The sequence below is a fragment of the Beta vulgaris genome, chromosome 4, assembly GCF_026745355.1.
Source record: "Beta vulgaris subsp. vulgaris cultivar EL10 chromosome 4, EL10.2, whole genome shotgun sequence".
In the NCBI taxonomy this organism is placed as follows: Eukaryota; Viridiplantae; Streptophyta; class Magnoliopsida; order Caryophyllales; family Amaranthaceae; genus Beta; species Beta vulgaris.
The window spans coordinates 46,897,677-46,917,609 of record NC_079205.1 but is presented as its reverse complement, the minus strand read 5'-3'; the positions used below and the strand labels follow the sequence as shown (position 1 = coordinate 46,917,609).

Sequence of the window (19,933 nt, the reverse complement as noted above, 5' to 3'; positions counted from 1 at the left end):
ATGCTACTATTTACTTATATATTTGTTCAAAAGAATTATTTTTATCGTCGTTGTTGTACTTATTAATTATTATTTTTTTGGGAATTCAAAGTTGTTATTGATAACCAAAAAAAGAGGGTACAAATACCAATTTACCAAACTAAAGGGTGTAATAGCATCAGTATCCAACTTAACCCGCCTTCTCGGAAGGGTTGAAAAGTTATACCTTTCATGTGCCACCCTAAAGTATCAACCTAACAACAAAACCTGCCAAAATACATTCGACCTATCTATACAAATGTTTTTTCAAGTCATCTGGCACTCTACAGGCTACATTAAAAACAATTAGATCTAATGTTTCTTCAGGATGCTTGTGAGTGCCTTCAGAAACTTGTTGATTTCTTTGTAGCCAGATATTATATATAGCTTCTGCAAATAACATCCCATATAATTTACTGCATTTTCTTCTTCTCCTGCATTTGTTTGCTGCTGCAGTGATCTCTTCCGTGAAAGACATTGGCCTTCTTGTGATTCCAAGGATCCTCAAACATTGCCCCCAGATTGCATTTGAGTAGGCACAATTGAAAAATAGATGTTGGACATCTTCCTCTGTATTATTACATAGACCACATGTGGTATCAGTCACCATATTCCATTACGCTAGCCTGGTTTTTGTGGCAAGTTTGTTTAGGACACCCAACCATGTGATAAAGATGCTTTTGGAGGAGGCTTTGTTATTGCAAATGAGTCTCTTCCAGCTAACCTGAGAAATGGGGTCTCTAATTGCATTATAGCACTTGTTAATGGAGAATTTGCCATTCTTCTCATACTCATGCAGTTTAGTGCCATCTTCAAAGAAGTTCCGGCAGTTCATGGTTTTCTTTAACACCCAAGACATACGAGCAGGGACTTTCATAGTCCATAGGGTAGCCCTCTTAATGTAATAAGAGTGGATCCATTGAATCCATAGCTTGTCCTATTTAAGGGTAATGGCCCATAGGTGTTTGGCAATAGCAGCTTTATTCCATATTTCAAGATTTGTAAAGTTAAGCCTACCTCCAGTTTTAGGAAAGCAAATATGTTCCCATGACACCATAGCTTTCCTGGAAGGTAGGTCTTTACCTGTCCACGAATATTATCTACAGAGACTTTGGACCTCTTTCAGGATTTTCTTTGGGAGGATGAAAATCTGGCACCAAAACACTTGCATACTTAACAAGATAGACTTGATTAATTGCGCTCTTCCAAGATCTTTTCTATTAGAGGTTTACAAGTGGAATAAGATAGTTTCTTGGTGGATAAAGGAACACCAATATACCTATAAGGGAATTCACCCATAGGAATTTTGACTATATCTTCCACAATTGAGACAGTCTCATTAGAAACACCTCCCATATAGATATTACTTTTATGAAGGTTAGCCTCCAACCCTGAAGCTTTAGAGACAAGAGTGAAAGCTGCCATAATCTCAGTAATAGAAGCAAGATCACCTCTACAAAACATCAACAAATCGTCATCAAACATCATGTGAGAAATAGAGAATCTAGAAGACTTAGGATGAAAATGGAATTTTGTATTTTCTGTAAGTGTACTTAAGCATCTAGATAGATACTCCATACTAATAGCAAAAAGAAAAGGAGATAGTGGACCTCCTTGTCTGAGACCCTTTTTTGCATGAAAGGGGGTACAAGGCTTGCCATTAAGCAAAATATAATAAGAGACAGTTGATACACAAGCCATGATCCAAGTGATAAAGACTTGAGGAAAGCCCAACTCAGCAGGCATGCTTTGTAAGAATGGCCACTCTATGGAGTCATAAGCCTTCTTGAGATCCACCTTGAATGTACACCTTAGAGATATTCCCTTCCTAGTATACCCTTTGATGAGATATGTAGCCAAGATAATGTTGTTAGTGATATTCCTTCCTGGAATAAAGCCTGCCTGAGTTGTGTCAACAATTTCTCCAATAACATCATGTAGTCTATGAGTTAATAACTTAGCAATGATTTTAGAGACCATTGTGCAGCATGCAATGGGTCTAAAATCACTAGCATAAGTGGGATTAACAACTTTAGGGACCAAAGTGATGGAAGCAATATTCATCTTAGGATCAAGATGACCTGTCTCAAAAAAATCCAAAACAACAACATAAATGTCTGGTTTTACAATATGTCAAGTTTCTCTAAAGAATTTGGCATAATTAAAGCCTCTAAACCTGGTGCTTTATTACCATCAATGCTGAAGAGGGATCTATCAATTTCTGGTAGAGTAATAGGCTCAATCAGTCTGTTTCTAGCTTAAATTTTGAGGGTAGGCCCCTTCTTGATAATAGGGAGATCAATTGAATTCTTGATTTTTTGCTTAAATATACTTTCTTCAATTTGCAGGCACTTCCTGAGAGAGTCAATATGATGTTGTTCTTGACTATGCAGAATGGAGTTGAATTGATCCCTCTAGATTTGAGATTGAACCATATTTAAATGCCTCCTAGCCTCCTCAATCTTCTATGTTATATTGCCATATTAAGTTATGTGCAGATTTTTTAAACTTTTTGCTAATTGCTTTCAATTTGTTCCATATATCCCCCAAATTGGTTGCTGCCCCATTCTGCCTCTAGGCTTCTGACACTGTCTCATGGAATTGAGGATGATTAATTAAATTATCACAGAATTTGAAAGGTCTGCCTCCATGATGAGAGCCTTGATTTAAATAAATCGATCAAGAGAGGATTGTGGTCAGAAACAGATTGATTTTTGACATCTACAGTTATATGGGTGTGGCTAGCAAACCAGATAGCATTGCATAAGCATCTATCAATTCGACTAAAAATCCTTTCAACTTCTTGTCTCTTATTTGACCATGTATAAGATTCACAACCCCCTTAACTGCAAGTAAAGTAGTGTTATCAATCAATTGACGGAAATCAATAGTCTAACATTAGAAACTGGCACTCCATTAAGCCTGTAATCATCTTCTAAAACTAAATTAAAATCTCCCATAACCATCCACTCAATCCTGGTGGTGGTAGCTAGATAATGAAGCTTGTTCCATAGAGGTTTCCTAGCTTCAATACTATGCAACCCATATACAGCAGTAAACAACATTTTGTGTTGAGTATTCTTATCAGCAAGCAAGATGTGAATGACTTGATTAGAAGTAAAGATAATTTCAACATTAAGCATGTTAGAATTTCAAGCCAGCCATATCCTACCCCTAAGACTATGGTTATAATTATCACACCAATGCCAACAACTCCCAAACCTTTTATGAATTTTCTCTTTATTAGCAACTCTAACTCTAGTTTCAGTCAAAGCAAAAATAGTAAACTTGTGACTAGTAATAAACGAAGTTATTACCTCCTTCATTTTGAGAGGATCATTAAGGCCTCTCACATTCCATGTGCAAGCATATATCATGATAAGTAAGGGTTTTCACCCGCAATAAGTTCATCATTGTCCTCATCTTCAGCTCCTTATTCTTCATCATTTTCATCAAAATGTAGATCTTCAGTGCTGTCATTACATGGAACAATGATTCTTTTCCCCCTATTCCTTCTTGTCACCATCTTCCATTGATGCATAATAGGTTAAATAGGTGTATTAATAGCAGTAGATGGATTAGATGGAACCCTTTCTGCAGTTGAAGCTGGTTGGACTTCGTGTTGTGTTTGTTGTATTTGCTCAGGTGCTGGTTTTTCAGGAATATCCACTTTAGTATGTTGGGGTTGCTTTGGAACCCATTTTTGCATCACTCTCGGTTTATCCATCTATTATTGCTGGTGATATCTAGTTCCACAGTTATGTCCAATCATTTGATATTTTTTGCAAAAAGGAGGCCACCAGTCATATCTCACATCTTGTTTAATAGTCTTGCCATTAGCATCCTCAAACATGATGAACTGCTGTCTATCCTTAGTGACATCTATTTCCACTAGGATGCGAGCAAAGGATATTCGTAATTGATTTGAGGTGCATTCGTCAGCATATAATGGGACACCTAGAAGGCTACCAATCCTACTGAGAGAGTTAGGGCTCCAACAATTTAAAGGTAGATTTGGGGATCCATATTGGAATGATTTTCAACACTTCCTCCTTGAAGCTGAAGTCTGCTGTCCAGGGTTTAACAATCATAGGCCGACTATAAAAGCTATGAGGACCAACATAAAGGACTTCATTTCGATCATCAATTGACCCAAATTTCACCACAAAAAACCTTCATCATGGAGGAAAATTTGTGGTTTAGACACAAAATTCCACTCTTGTTCAATAATTCGGGTTAAAGCACCAATAGATGGTGTATTACCCACTATGTATATTGCCAGCAAAGTAGCCCAGATTTCTGTTAATTTACCAGTTTCTGCTTTATCTAAACAAGCCACAACAATGCCATCTTTGATTGTCGGCGCTACAAAGCTTAAAGACTTACCTTTGGATGTCAATCTGCTACTTTTGAAAAGTGTATTCCAAGGGTTTTCTGGATTTGCAATATCATTTTGTTTAGGTAGTTGGTCAGGCTCCGTTACAACAGTTCTAGTATCATCAGGATGAGGCGTAACAATCGCTGAATGAATCGCATTAATAGTCGATTGCAACTCAGGCGAAACATGACCAACATTAGGATGCGATTGTATATCCTTTGTTCTAGATTCCGAAGCCATAGATACATGTCTGAAGGAGGTTCTTCTTCCTGGCCATAGTGATGAGTTGGTTGAAACCCTAACCAAAAATCGCCATAGCTAGAGAGAAAAAGTAGTCATTCGAGAGAATCAGCTTAGTGTTCTTATTAATTATTAATATTGGTAATTGTTATTGATGTCGTTTCCATTATCATAAATGTCACTGATATCACTATTTCGAGCTATTATGTTCAAGAAAAAGAATGTTCTTTTGGAATTTGTACGTGCTCTTTTTATTTTTGTTCTAATTGACAATTTTGTTATGGGATGATCTTTTTGATGTTGCACATCTAAAGACATGACAATAATATATGATGTTTATTTTTACAAAAATATTTTTGGTAGAATAATAAAAATTACGTTATTTCACCAAATACTCCTGACAGAAAAATGTATTCACCAAATACCCCCCACTTTTTTCAAAATTCACCACATACCCTAACCTTTAAAAAAATTCACCAGATGTCCTTAATGACTAATGATGGTTAACTCCGTTAGTCATTAACGTTAATTAACCCTAAAAACCTTAAGTTATCCCTAATAACTCTAAAAACCCTAACCAACCCTAAAAATCCTAACTAGGCCTAACCCAAACCCAGCCCCCACCCAACCCCAACTCCACCAGCCCCCTTCTCCCGCAGCAGCCACACAACCCTTCCCCACTCCCATCGCCGCCCCACATAACCCCTCCCTCCACCAACGCAAACCCCCCACCATACCCAACCATCCTCAACCTACACCCCTACCACCCAGCTCGCAACCCCCCTCCCCCACCCCTTCGAATCCAGCATTACCCCCCCCCTTCGAAATTTGAATCAAGCTCCCCCACCTTGCGCAATCGACGCCACAAACACCATCGCAAAGAACTCGGAGTTTCTTCTCTGTGGCGACAACGCCAAGATCTCTAACGGCGTGGAATTTGAGGTCTACGAGAAGTTGCTTCTCTACGGGCTGGGGGTGGGGGCTAGGGATTCGAAGGGGTGGGGGAAGAGGGGGCATTCGGGCTGGGGGAGGCAGAGGGGGAGGCGCGGCTGCGGAGGAAGAGGAAGAGGAAGGGGAGGGGGGCTAGGTTGTTGGGGTAGGGGGCTGGAGTGGTGGGTTAGGGGATAGAGTGTGTTAGGGTTTTTTTAGGTTTTTAGGATTTTTAGGGTTAATTAGAGTTTTTAGGGTTTGTTAGGGTTAATTAACGTTAATGACTAACGGAATTAACCATTGTTAGTCATTAAGGGCATTTTGGGTATTTTTTTTAAAGACTAGGAATATTTGGTGAATTTTTTAAAAGGTCGGAGGTATTTGGTGAATGTAAAAAAAAGTGGGGGTATTTGGTGAATAAATTTTTTTGTCATGGATATTTGGTGAAAAGACCGTATAAAGTATATGTTACTAATTTTAATCTTAATCTTAATATCATATAACTTTTGTTTTGTGAAGAGACTTAATCTTAATATTATATCATATCATATCATCTCATATAACTAATATATAAAGCAGAGTACAAAAGTCAGCTCACGAGGTCGCGACATTTGGCGTCCTTATTGGACGCCATTTTTCGAGCTCATTAAGTGCCAAATCATTTTTTTTTGAATATAAATAGAGTTCTAAATTGATTAAAATACAAATATAGAGTTGGGTTCACAATGAAAAACTTAAACATGGCAATTGATTATAACCTTTAATATATAGTTCGTAAAACTATAATTTTTGTACCATTGAAAAGTGATTTAAAAAGTACATTAAATATAGATCCATTCATAATATATTTAAAATTTTATATTAAAGTAACATATAAAAGAAAATATTGACTATACTAACGTATTAAAGTAACCTACTGCAATTGGAATTAGCGATTCAATAAAAATTAGGGTTCAAGTATGAAAGTAACCCACTTCAATTATTGGAATAAGGGATTCATTTAGAATTAGGGTTGTTATAAGATATTCAGTTAGAATTAGGATTGTGCTACAAAACCTATTCATGTTAGAATTAGAATATTCAAAGTTATATATACTAGATTGCCAGCGGTCAACTTTGCACATTAAGTTTTAAAAGAATAAATGCTATTTCCTGCGGTGGTATTGCTACGGTTTTACTCGTACGCAGCAATATAATACGTGAAAAAAAAGATAAATATAAAATAAAGATATTGCTGCGGTTTTGGCCAAAAACCGCAGCAATATAGTATCTACATGAAAATTTTTGAAAAAAAAGTTGACTATTTGACCGAAATATTGCTGCGGTTTGGGTAAAAAAAACCGCAGCAATATAATAAAATAATATTAAAAAACAATTTTTTATTATATTGCTGCGGTTTTTTCAAGGAACCGCAGCAATATTGTTTAAAAATATTAAAAAACGGTATAAAAGACGCATTTCTATCCCTTAGGGTTTTTTGTTTTCCTCACCCGCCTCTCTCTTCAACCACGTCCCTCTCTATCTGCTCTCAACCTCTCATCCTCTCTCACTTCTGCTCTCAACCTCTCATCTCTCTCACTCCTCTATTTTGTCATCTCTAATCTCCTCAATAATCTGCACGCAATCTAGTTCGTCTTCATCGCGTCTTTGTCGCGTCTTCGTCTTCGTCGCCGGCGAAATCTGGTTCGTTTTCCTCGCGTCTTCGTCTTCTTCGTCGCGTCTTCGTCACCAGCGAAATCTGGTTCGTTTTCCTCGCGTCTTCGTCTCCGGCGCGTTTTCTTCTCCGGCGAAATCTGGTCGTCTTCACCAACTTCGCGAAAATTCAGTCGGGTTGGTCGCCTACATCTTTGTTTTAAAATGGTTGGGTTGCGATTCTCCTCGTCGATCTCCTACTACTTTCGGTTCTTCGATTCGTCGATTTAATATGTTTTTAGTTTTTTTTTTTATTTTCTGTTTTTTCCTTTAGATTTAATCTTATGTATTTTTTATTTTCTTTATTTTATATTTTAGTTTAGATCTAAATTTCTGTATTTTTTTGTTGTCTTCATTTTTTATTTTTATTATCCATTCAGATCTAAATGTTTGTAATTTTTATTTTCTTCATTTTTTTTTTGTCTTCTATTGATATTTTATAAATTTGAATGTTCTTGTTGTTATGCTTATTGTTATGCTTATGTTGTATTTTAGTTACTTTAGTTCTAATTGCATTTAAAGTATTCTGATTTTAATTTAAAATTTTTTTTTTTTTTTAAAAAGTGCACATATTGCTGCGGGTTTGGCCCAAAACCGCAGCAATAGGTGTATCTTTTTAATATTAAAAAAAACATATATTGCTGCGGTTTGGCCTAGAAACCGCAGCAATATCTACAGATATTGCTGCGGTTTGAAACCGCAGCAATATAATTATTACCTATTGCTGCCCTCTTAATTGCTGCGCACCCAAAACCGCAGCAATATGCCACTTTTTGACCGCAGCAAATAGCATTTATTCTACTAGTGAATTTCTTCCCAGTATCTTATTTCCACTTAAGCTAATTACGTGAACTACATATTATAGATTTTTAGCGGTCATCTTTGCTCATTGAGTTCTTCCCCAAGGTACGGTTTCTGATAAATATATTTCTCATATTTCCTTTTACTTTGATAAGAAAAAAGTTATGCATCTTTCGTCTCCTCTAAACATGAATGTTGAATAAGATAGGACATGGTCAACATATTGAAAGGAGGGTTGATATTGTTAGTCATGTTGGTTTATTGAGGCTTGAAGGGCACTATACTAACATACTTTAGCAACCTATCGTAGCAATATTGCCATTTCTTCATAATTTAACAAATTGTTTCATATATTATATGACAAGTGCTTTTGTTTGATTTGTAAACACAATGAGTCAGGGACAAACTCCGTAGAATGTCATCCTCTATCTGCCAAAACCAGTATTCACACGTGGCCAGCTATATGCGGCAGTGTCAAGGGTGACTTCGAGGAAGAGACTACGAATACTCATTGATAACGATAGATCTGCTCCAGTAGACTATATAAGGATTAAGGAACATTGTCTACACAAAGATTTTTGACAACATATATACCTAGGGACAACTAAATAGCTAATCAAAATATGGTATACTGTTGAATAATGAAAAGTAAACTAAGGCAAAAAATCTCCATAAAATCTATTTGATAGAAATGATATTCATTCTCAAGTGTTTTTCTTAATTTTACTAATATACGTATATTTTATAGGAATTTTATGGACATTAAATACTCAAATTTAGAATACAATTTTGCCAGCACTATTTGAGCAAAATGATAGAAACTTTAACATGTTTCCACTTGTAGACACTGTTTAGAATTATTTGAATAAAACTATAAATGTAGCATTATTATATACCTAAAATTTTACACACAAATTCAATCAGTATAACACTAGCAAAAAGTAAAATGGGGAAAAACAATCAAAATCAATATAAATTGAAACGATCTCACCAATATTAATTTCATACAACAATGCTAATAATCACTACTTGGAGATCAATAAGTTAATTGATAAGGAAGTTGAGCACTATGTAATTGAGATTTAATATAAAATGAACATACTTAATTCGATGATTTTAGGTATAAATCGGAGATTGAAGACCAATTTTGAAATTGAAGCCCTAGCCAAGGCCTGCTCAGTCTGAGCGACTCGATCTGTTGGTCACTCTTTTCTCTTCTTTGTCCTCGAGTTAGGAGGGTCCTGGAGGAGAATAAGCAAAGAGGAAACAAAGAAAACTGCACACTTTTGGCCGCACCGACTTCTTGACGGTCTTAGAAGCTATCTCGGCCCTCAAAAGGAGGGTCATCATTGCAGCAAAGCTCAACCAACCGATCATCTCTAGATCATAATCGGATAGAAAAGATCGGGCTTGAATTGCAAAAATAATAAAATACAAATTAAGTTAAAAAAACTCGGCCTTAATTAAAACCCCTGGACTGATTACTCTTCGGAAAGGCCGGACTCAAACATATGGTAGAAAGGAATTGCTATTCTTGAACAAGTTACAATAGGGTAGGCAGTTACCTAGGACGTAGACCCCCCCCTGAGACGATCTTCGATAGGGTCTGCATATAGCAAGCAACTACAACCTCCTTGTCAATTATATCGGGGACTCGGATGTTTAGCTCGCCCTCCGGATGCACTAAAGGAATCCCCTAATCTCCGCAGAAGAAGATGAAGGTGAACTCCCTTCCGAAACCCTTATGAGAAGTGGGTAAGTTTGTGACGACCTGGTAACCCTTTCGGACCTGAAAGATATTGGCACATTTATAGTTAAATGTGTTTGTTGATGATATTTGATGACGCGTTTCGGCATTGTGGTGTTTTGATGAAACTTGATGAGAAAGAAGGAAAAGCGAAGAAATTAGTTTGGTGCGTGCCACGCAGGCAGCTGCGTGCCGCGTACTAGTGTGCGCCCGAACCTGCTATTATGGTGCAACCCAGACCATCGCCTCTGGAAATCTTTTGGATTCTGAGGAAGTGTGGTGTGCCTGCACTAGGTTGTATGGTGTGTCCACACCATACTGACGAGACACTTTGTTTCATGAAATGATGCATGCCTCCTCGTATGAAATCATGCATGATTTTAGTCTTTTCTTCTGTAAATCTTCCCTAGTATATATAATATGATATATGGAATGAGGTTAGATAACATCATACTTCCTTAAGGAGATTCATTTCTTGATTCCTCTCCTTGTTCATTGTTAAACACAACTTCAAACACATTGTAGTGTATGTAGTTTGTCATCAACCAAATAAACTACATAGTTTCTTCTTCGTATCTCACAAGTGTTTACCATGAACCTTGTTGATCCTAGTGGGTCGATAAAATTCTTGTAGAAGAACGTATTACTAAGTGATTGGAAGTTCCATCTGGTTTCCCACAAGGTACATATCCATAGACACAGATATAACAAAAGCTCCACCAGCTCGTACCGTTGACTTTTGCGCCTATCTTAACCAGTCGAAACATGGAATTGGCCATAAAGTGAGGGTAGGTTCCACACCTAACATGTCACATATGGTCTAATATCCAAGTATTCCACCCCAGTAGTTCAGTGATATTTGGCTTAGAGTCAAGTTATAAGCCATCATAAGCTCTTTCACAAAATGGGTCAAGGGGAATCGAAGCCCCCATCTCCAAGGCCTTGTAATAGACCGCAGTACACCCAGGTAGGGGAGTTAATATCTTATTAGAGACCTCCTGTCGGACCAAGAAATAGGGATCTTTGATCGAGGATTTTGCACTGATACCTCAAAGATCATCTTTTAGAGCTTTCATCTAATATGGAAGGGGAAAGGACACAGGTCCCCCCCCCCCCCTTCGGATCTAAAGGAGGGAAATCTAGCTAACAGACACTGATGGTTGCTCCTCGGGCTCTGGCATGGCTACCTCCTAAGAGTAGGGAACAATACCCTTGGCCTTCTATTCCAAAGACGACGAGGGACTCAGAAGAGATACAATGTCTGGAATAGGCGAGGGATTGGAACAATTGATTAGGGTCGACACTAACGTTATTCCTACCCCCTCACCTCCTCGGGAAATTTATAAGGAGGTAAGGAAGGGGGAGTTTCGTCTTTGTTCGACCAGTCGGTTTCACAGTCATGCAATCTTATACCATTACGCTCACAACTGGAACGAACGCTTGAGCTTACCTTCGCACACCTCCGTTACTCTATATGAGACCTCATAGTGTCCTACCTTCCCCTGAATAATCGGTTCAGCGGTTAGGCATCCTTAGACGAAAGAGTGGTCTTTTAGGATATTTGTGAACAAAGGGTGTTGGCCGATGTTTATTAATAGAAAACAAGGAAAAAAAAACCTAAGGGAGAATCAACAGCATACCTGGTCGGACGAAAATTTGAGGAAATTTAGAAGAACTTGAAGAAACTAGAGAGAAGGGAGATCAAGAAAGATTTTGAGAATTAAAAATGTTCAAATGATCTCGATATCTCTCTCCCCACCCATGTATATAGGCAAGTCTCAAAGAGTGCGCTGCGAGAACCCCTCTGCATCCCAAAAATAGGCTTTTTAGGAGGCCCAACTAGATTAAGTCGACCTGCCAGCCTCAGTCCAAGGAAGACAAAACGTCAAGTTTAACACCCCAAGTGTTGGAGTACAAGGTGACACTCAAGAAGAAGAGTTGAATTGAATGACAAAAACTAATCGATTTTCACAAAAACACTCACATGGCACGTGTTATACACTGTATCCAGTATCCACGTCACAAAATTAAGAACATAAATCCCGTAGCCCAAACAAGATGTCCAAATAAGAACATCCTCACCCAAACTGATAAACTATTCATACCAAATGGATATATTCACTCGCAAACTCGCTTTTAGTTTTTTCACAATAACAAGACACATGAGATCTACGTCCACACTACCTACTCTTTTATTATTTGAATCTTAAAATACCAAACTTCTGATACAATATGATTCCCCCACTACTAATTCTAGTGGTGCTCCCCAATACTTAAACATAAGTGTTGCTACTCTCTATAATGATGAGAATTACAGAAAGAATGATTTTTCACAGGTGTGCTTCTTATTCAAGCAAATAAAGGAATGTTACAATTGTTGTTTAGAAACCTTAACATACTAGAACTTAGTGTTGTACACTATGCTATGGGAGTTCGTTTTCAGCTCTCAAAATCTTAATTTCACCAAATCTGAAAACGTGAGTTATTCTTCTTATTCTTCCCTTATATAACTTATCAACTGAATAAAAATTATTCTCCAATATACGATGATCTTCTCGAATTATTTTTGTTCCTAAAATTAAGGAAAAATATTTTTCTTTTTAAAATCAAATTTTATCTTTTATAAGAACTGATTTTTTTTCTTTCCTTTTAAGATAAGGATTCCTCCATATCTTTTAGAGAAACATTTTCTTTGAAATCAGATTTTTCATAAAACATTTTATCTGAAAATCTTTACAAGAAATATTTTTCGTTTCAAAGCTAATTAAAAGCTCCACTCTTAATATTCTTTAAATATACACATGAAATTAATATAATTACCTAATTTCTTGACCCTAAGAAAACAGTTAACCATCCTAATGTCATATTTCTAGTTTAGCACAAAGTTCTAATACGTTAATAATTACATTGCATAAACATGACTAAAAACATAACTAGACATACGCTTTCATATCTTCAAGTTTTTGATCTTTCATGAACGTCCAATATTGATAGCTTTCTTAGAACACTGTTACATACATATATGTTATAACATAAAGCATTTATTATCATCAAAATAATATTGACTTAGAGTCATAACACCTATGTATCCATTCAGTTAAGAATGAGAGGGGCCCAAATCTTCCAAGTATTCAAGTTTGCCAAGTGACATTTACAATCAACTGAATCGAGGACCCTATTCGGGAAACAAGAACCGCTTAGCCCAACGACCTCATCCACTCAGAAGAAAGGGAAACTACAGAATGCAGCACTTAGTCAAAATTATGACTAAGTACCTCAAGGCCCCTGTTCGGACAGCCTAAGGCTCATTAACCCTTGGCCGAACGAAATCTTACTCACTCGGCTAGCACGACACTAATTACCCCTCTGTCGAGTCACTTTACACCGAGTCAAATTATGACTAAGTACCCCAAGGCACCCATACCGACAACATGGGGATCATCAGCCCTTGACCGAATGACGTCCTCCCCACTCGGCTATCATTGGGTTCTTTGCTCCTCTACCAAGTCATTTTATACTTAGTAAAATTATGAATAAGTACTTCACGACACCCGTTCGGACAGCATAAGCCTCATTAGCCCTTGGCCGTAAAACGTCCTCCCCCTCGGCCAACATTGGGCTCATTGCTCCTCTTCCGAGTCACTTTATACTTAGTTAAATTATGATTAAGAACCTCATGGCACCCATTCAGAAAGCATGGGGTTCATTAGCCTTTGACCGAACGACGTCCTCCCCCCTCGGCCAACATGGGGATATCTGCTCCTCTACTAAGTTACTTTATGCACAGTCAAATTATGACTAAGCACCTCATGACACCTATTCGGACAACATGGGACTCATTAGCCCTTGGCCGAAAGATATCCTCCTCACTCGGCCAACATAGGGCTCCTTGTCCTCTGCCGAGTCACTTTAAACTTAGTCAAATTATGACTAAATACCTCATGACACCCGTTCGGATAGCATAAGGCTCATTAGCCCTGGGCCAAACGACCTCCTACCCACTCAGCTAGCATGGAGCTCCCTACCCCTCTGCCGAGTCACTTTATACTTAAGTCAAAATATGACTAAGTACCTCATGGCACCCAAACGGACAACATGGGGCTCATTAGCCCTTGGACGAACGACGTCCTCCTCACTCGGCCGGTAGGGGGCTCCTTGCTCCGCCGCTTCACTTTATAATTAGTACAACTATGACTAAGTACATAATAGCACCTGTTTGGACAGCATAGGGCTCATTATCCCTTGGCCAAATGACGCTCTACCCACTTAGCCAACATGGAGCTCAGTGCTCCTCTATCGAGTATACTTAGTCAAATTATGACCAAGTACTTCAAACACCCGTTCGAACAAGCATGGGGTCTTATTAGCCTTTTGCCGAACAATGTTCTCCTAACTTATGCCAATACGAGGCGGTCGCTCGGTCAAACGAAGGCGCCTGTCCCAACAACATGTAATCCAATCGGACATCGCAAGAGGGAGTGACTTTGGTTCCGACAAAACTACGCGTCATCAAGGCAAATCTCAATGATCCCCCATCTTTAGCGTGTTTGGGCCAAGTAAAGGATCATCCCAACATCATATGGGAGCCTACCTCTTTAATAGACATGAGGCATTGGCGTGTCACACCATGGAGTTGACCTAAACACACAGGCGCAACAAATGGCCTGTGCAGGATGAGAAATTGCGTGCACCGGGCCCCTAAAATTTAAAGGCCCAATTATAAGTTGTTAACCCAAAGTAAAAAAAAAAAAACTTAAACAACCTTTCACCGTTTCATGCGTGCCATTACTGCCATCTAACCTCCATTTCAATTCCAAATTACAAATTCCAGAACTTCAACTCCTCGTATTCTCCGTCACTTGCAGCCTTCCTAATTCTTATTTTCCAACCTCCAAAGCAAAAAAATTGAATACCTCACATGTTCTCCATTATCCCCAATTTTCAAAGAGAAAAAACAATGTTGTTTGTGAGTTTAGTTGATTTTTCATATTCCTTTCTCTTTGATTAGCATATTATATATGTAATTCAATTATTTACGAGTCTTCATCTTACTCAAACTCTCATATTGACATCTGCAACAACTCTACGAAATTGGCTAATAATGTTCTATGTTTTTTTTGTTTCTACGGATACTTCAAGGTAATTTCTAAATTTTGAAATTTTGTTCCTTGGTTTTTTTATATATAATCTGGAATTTTGGTTAGTTTTATTTCTATTTTTTATTATTATGGGGAGATGAATTGTTTGTTTTATTAATTTGGGTAATTTTTTATAGTACTTAAAATTTTATTGCTTAATTTATTGGTATCATATGAATTTGAATGAAAATTAGAATCATAATGCTTATAATGTTAATTGTGATGATGTGAACTTGAATGATAATGGTGATAACGTTGATGATAATGATGTGAATTTTTTTTTGATGGAAAAAACCTTAAGTTACCCTCCTTGATCTGGTAATGATGTGAATGTGAGTGCGAACTGGTAGTATATGTTTTTAGTTTTGAATTTGGAAAAAGAAAATTTATTAGTTGTATGAAATTTAACTTCTTGATATTTATATTAAGTTTTTCATCCTTTGAGGCCTCATGATTTAATTTAGCACATGGCTCCTAAATTGTATGAGACGACGCTGAAACATATAGGCTTGGGAAGCCTTCAAAAGGGTGGAGAAGATGGTTACCTTAAAAGGCAACAATACCACTTACCCCAAGAAAGACACATCTTATCAAGGTTGCCTTGTTGGGAATGTCCAACAGTATAAATAACACCAATCTCATTAATAAAAAGGTTTTCACTTCTAACCTACCAAAGTCAGAGCATCTCTCTCCACATTGATCTATCTCTCTCTACCTCAATCACATCTGACTTGAGCGTCGGAGGGGCGATCCCGAAACAACCCCTATGGTAGTCTAACCTTGTTTTGCACGATTCAGGTGTATGAATAACAGACCTCAAGCGTACCTTCTTGCGGCCCCATCAAGTCTCTCAACCTTCAACAATCCTTAATTTCTTAGACGAAAATAGTTTGCATGCCAGGGCTTAACGAGCCTTTTCAGTGCTCCTATAGCTGAAGCAACTGGGATTTCTATTATTAAAGATGCATTTCACAAGTATATGGTGGATTTACAAATGAAGTGATTGTTGGCTAGGTCAAATACTGTATAATTATGAGAAATAAGTTTAAGCCAGTGTTTTTAATTTGCGTTGAACTCCTTACAAAATGTTATCTGAAAAGGCGATGTACAAGATATATTTTGGCTAATGTAAGGAAACTAGATAGCGAACTTCATGTATCATTAATTCATTATTATTGTATCGTAAATTAGGTAAGAATGGTTCAATTAGTCCTACGTAATCAGTAAACCAATTTACTAGCTAATATTACTTTGTTAAGTGACCCTTTTGCTTGAAAAGATTCCTAATATGTTGACAAATCTGACACCATAAGGAGGACTTCAATATAGTTTCAATTTCTTTCTAAAATGACAAATGTATAAAAGAAAAATTAATTTCTATACAAGATATAGACAAAATTTGTACAAACCAAGCTTGGCTCGGCTTACTTGGTGGAGAGTTTGAATCCCACCATGTAAGGGGAACTTGGAGGAGGATTTCCTATACCATTTCCTTCTCCTTTCAAATGATTGGGTCTTTGGGTTAGGTCATATACCTTTATACGAGGATAGTATGAAAAGATGTTACGAGCACTAGGGGAAAAAAAGGAAGGGATGCGCAGGAAGGGCTGCGGTTTTCCTAAAAGCTCAGCCCTACTAGTGAAGGGCTGTGCTTTTTTTAAAAGCGCAACCCTACATAACAGAAGGGCTGCGCTTTTTTAAAAAGCGCAGCCTTTCTGTTATGTAGGGCTGCGCTTTTGAAGAAAAGCGCAACGCTTCTTAAAAAAATTTGAAATAAAAAATTCGCGGGCTTCAAATATATTATCCCTCTCTCTCCTCTCTCACGTCCCTCCTCCCTTTTCCTCCTTCTCTCTCCTGTCCCTCCTCCCTTTCCTCCTTCTCTGTCATCCTCTCTTCTCTCTCAAAAACTCCCAGAAATGCGACAAAAAGCCTGAAATGATTTGCACTAATCATGCCGACGGAGTCCGATTGCCTATTGTGATACCTTTTCGGAAGCGGAACGGGCCAAAGAGTCAAACACACTGCTACGCCGTGACGTATAGGCTTTTTAAGCCATCCGAGTTCGTTTAAGGCTCCAAATAGGCATTTTAAGTATTTTCGAATTTTTTTATTTCCTTAATTATGTATTAGGGTTTTGTTTTACGTATTTAAACATTATTAGTTCGTTTAGGGTCTTGTATTTTCAGATCTATAATTTCTTAATCTTTGTTTTGATTAATGTTCTTGTATTTTCAGATCTATAATTTCTTCTCTTCAGTATATTAGTTTTTGTTCCATTTCGTTTCATTCTTTTTTTTTTGTTTTCGGTTTAGTTGAATTGTAGATCTATAATTTCTTCTCTTCTGTATATTTGGATTTGGATGGTTCACCTTTTTCAGCGCAACCCTTCTTCATTTTTCCACACTAGTAGAATAAATGCTATTTGCTGCGCTGATATTGCTGCGGTTTTACCCATACGCAGCAATATATCACGTAAAAAGAAAAGGAAAAATATAAAATAACCATATTGCTGCGGTTTTGGACGAAAACCGCAGCAATATGGTTTCAACGGAAAATTTTTGAAATATTTTTGACTATTTGACCAATTATATTGCTGCGGTTTCTGATAAAAACCGCAGCAATATATTAAAATAATATTTAAAAAAGTTACTTTAATCTATTGTTGCGGTTCCTTCTAAAAACCGCAGCAATAGGATCACTAGGGTTAAATAAAAAGAGCGCTCCTCATTCCTTTCTCCTCATTAGGGTTTCACTTTTACTTTCACAGTCTCTCCTCATCCCTTCCTCCTCTCATCCGTTCCTCCTCACCCTCTCTATCTCTCCTCACCCTCTCTTCACCAAAAGGTTACGGTTTTATCAAACCAGAAGACGGTGGTGAAGATCTATTCGTCCATCACTCCGACGTCAAATCCGACAGTTATCATACTTTCGCAGAAGGCGCAATCGTCCCTCCCTCCCTCACGCCGCCCCAGCACTTCCTCCCTCCCTCACGCCCCGGCCCTTCCTCCTCCTCGTCGCAGCACTCGCTCGACACAATAACCACCAGCGCTTCAGATCTCCATCAACACCGGCGCTTCAGATCTCCATCATCCACCGGCGCTTCAGATCTCCATCATCCACCGGCGCTTCGTCATCACCACTTTCCTCGTCGTTCTTGTAGTAGTTACGTTTTCTTCACTTCGAATTCCGGTTCTTCACTTCGAATCATTCCTCGTTTTCTTCTTCGGTTGGCAGATCTGGGAGATGCGAACGACCATTAAAATCAAACCTTAGGAAGATGGTTAAATCGTTCAGATCTGGGAGATGCGAACTACTTTTTTTTCGTTTCTGTTTTTCTTTTTTTTTTTTCGTTTTTTTTCCGTTTTTTCGCATGTACGCGTCTTCATTCTGAATTTTTTGTAATTTTAATTTATTAGTTTATTCTTCGTCTTCTAAGTCATGGTGATTTTCATCTTAAATCTGTAATTTTAGTCTCTTCTTTTTGTTTTTGTTTTTTTCATTTTGAATCTGTACTTTTAGTTTTTTTTTGTTTCTTCTTAGTTTTTTTTTTTTTTTTTTTTTTTTTGTAATTTTAGGATTTGTAAAAATATATTTATATCATATGATTCAATGTTGTTTGTTGTAAGAATTTTTGATGTAATTGCACCATAATGTTCAATATATTGCCTTATCTACTTTAGTAGGGAGTACTACTGGATTATTTAACCAAAAAAAGTAAAAAAAAAAATTTTTTTTTTTGGCCACCACCTATTGCTGCGGTTTTGGCCTAGAAACCGCAGCAATATGCTCTTTTAACCTGATAAGACGTAAATATATTGATGCGGTTTTGGCTTAGAAACCACAGCAATATTTGTAAATATTGCTGCGGTTTTAAACCGCAGCAATATAATTAATACCTATTGCTGCGCCCTTAATTGATGCGCGCCCCAAACCGCAGCAATAGGGCACTTTTTAACCGCAGCAAGTAGTATTTATTCTACTAGTGCCACTAGTGGAGGCATACATTTCTGTTAACTAAACACTAGTCTTTTTTGCACGCGATGCGTGCGTGAATTATTTTTGCGATTATTATTAAATTTCATCTAAATGTAATTTTGAAGAATGTAATTGACAATCATCATTAGTTTTAATAAAATATCATGTGGTGTAAATATAAAATATAAAAATTACTTGATGAAGAAGTTGTTTTCTTGGTATTTCTATTACTTGTTGATGGATGTTGATATTGTTATTGCATTTCAAAGTTCAGGAAAAATAAAAAATTTATGTCTTTGGTTTTGTAATTGATTAAGAAACTGCTTTAGGGCCTGTTCTCCCCAGCTTATTTTCAGTTCAGTTTAGTTTAGTTCAGCTCCAATCAGTTCAGTTCAGCTCAGCTTAGTTCAGCTCCAATCAGTTCAGTTCAGCTCAGTTCAGTTCAGTTCAGTTTAGTTCAGTTTAACTCCACTCTTTTATAACCATTTTGTTAAATATTATTATTATGTTGGTATAATTTATTTTACTAATTACTCTTATTATTATTATTTATTTTTATATCATTACTATTAAGTTATTATTATTATTATTATTATTATTATTATTATTTTATTATTATTATTATATTATTATTATTATTATTTATTATTATTATTATTATTTATTGTGTGTTTGTTGTTGTTGTTGTTGTTGTTTGTTGTTGTTGTTGTTGTGTGTTGTTGTTGTTGTTGTTGTTGTTTGTTGTTGTTGTTGTTTCTATATATTATTTTGTTTATTATAGCTTTTACTCATTATTATTACTATTATTATTAGGAAGAACATGGTTTAGATCAAAGCACAAATAAACCCACGTTTTTTAGCCCATAAACAAATCAAATCGCGTCAAGACGGTTTATGATGTAATTTTCGGCGTCCAACCTGTTATTTCACTAGGAACACTACAAGAGGGGGGGGGGGTGAATTGTAGTGTGGAACTTATTGCCCAAATAATGCGGAATTTAAAACATAAGCAAT

The 19,933-nt window shown here is 37.0% G+C and overlaps 1 long non-coding RNA gene across 1 annotated transcript; it reads left to right on the top strand.

The window, feature by feature from the left end:
* Positions 1-14,169: 14,169 nt before the first annotated feature.
* LOC125497000 (uncharacterized) lies at positions 14,170-16,206 on the top strand. Its single transcript, XR_007273503.1, has 2 exons — positions 14,170-14,945; positions 15,743-16,206. It is a non-coding gene; the product is annotated as an uncharacterized LOC125497000 (long non-coding RNA).
* Positions 16,207-19,933: the final 3,727 nt, after the last annotated feature.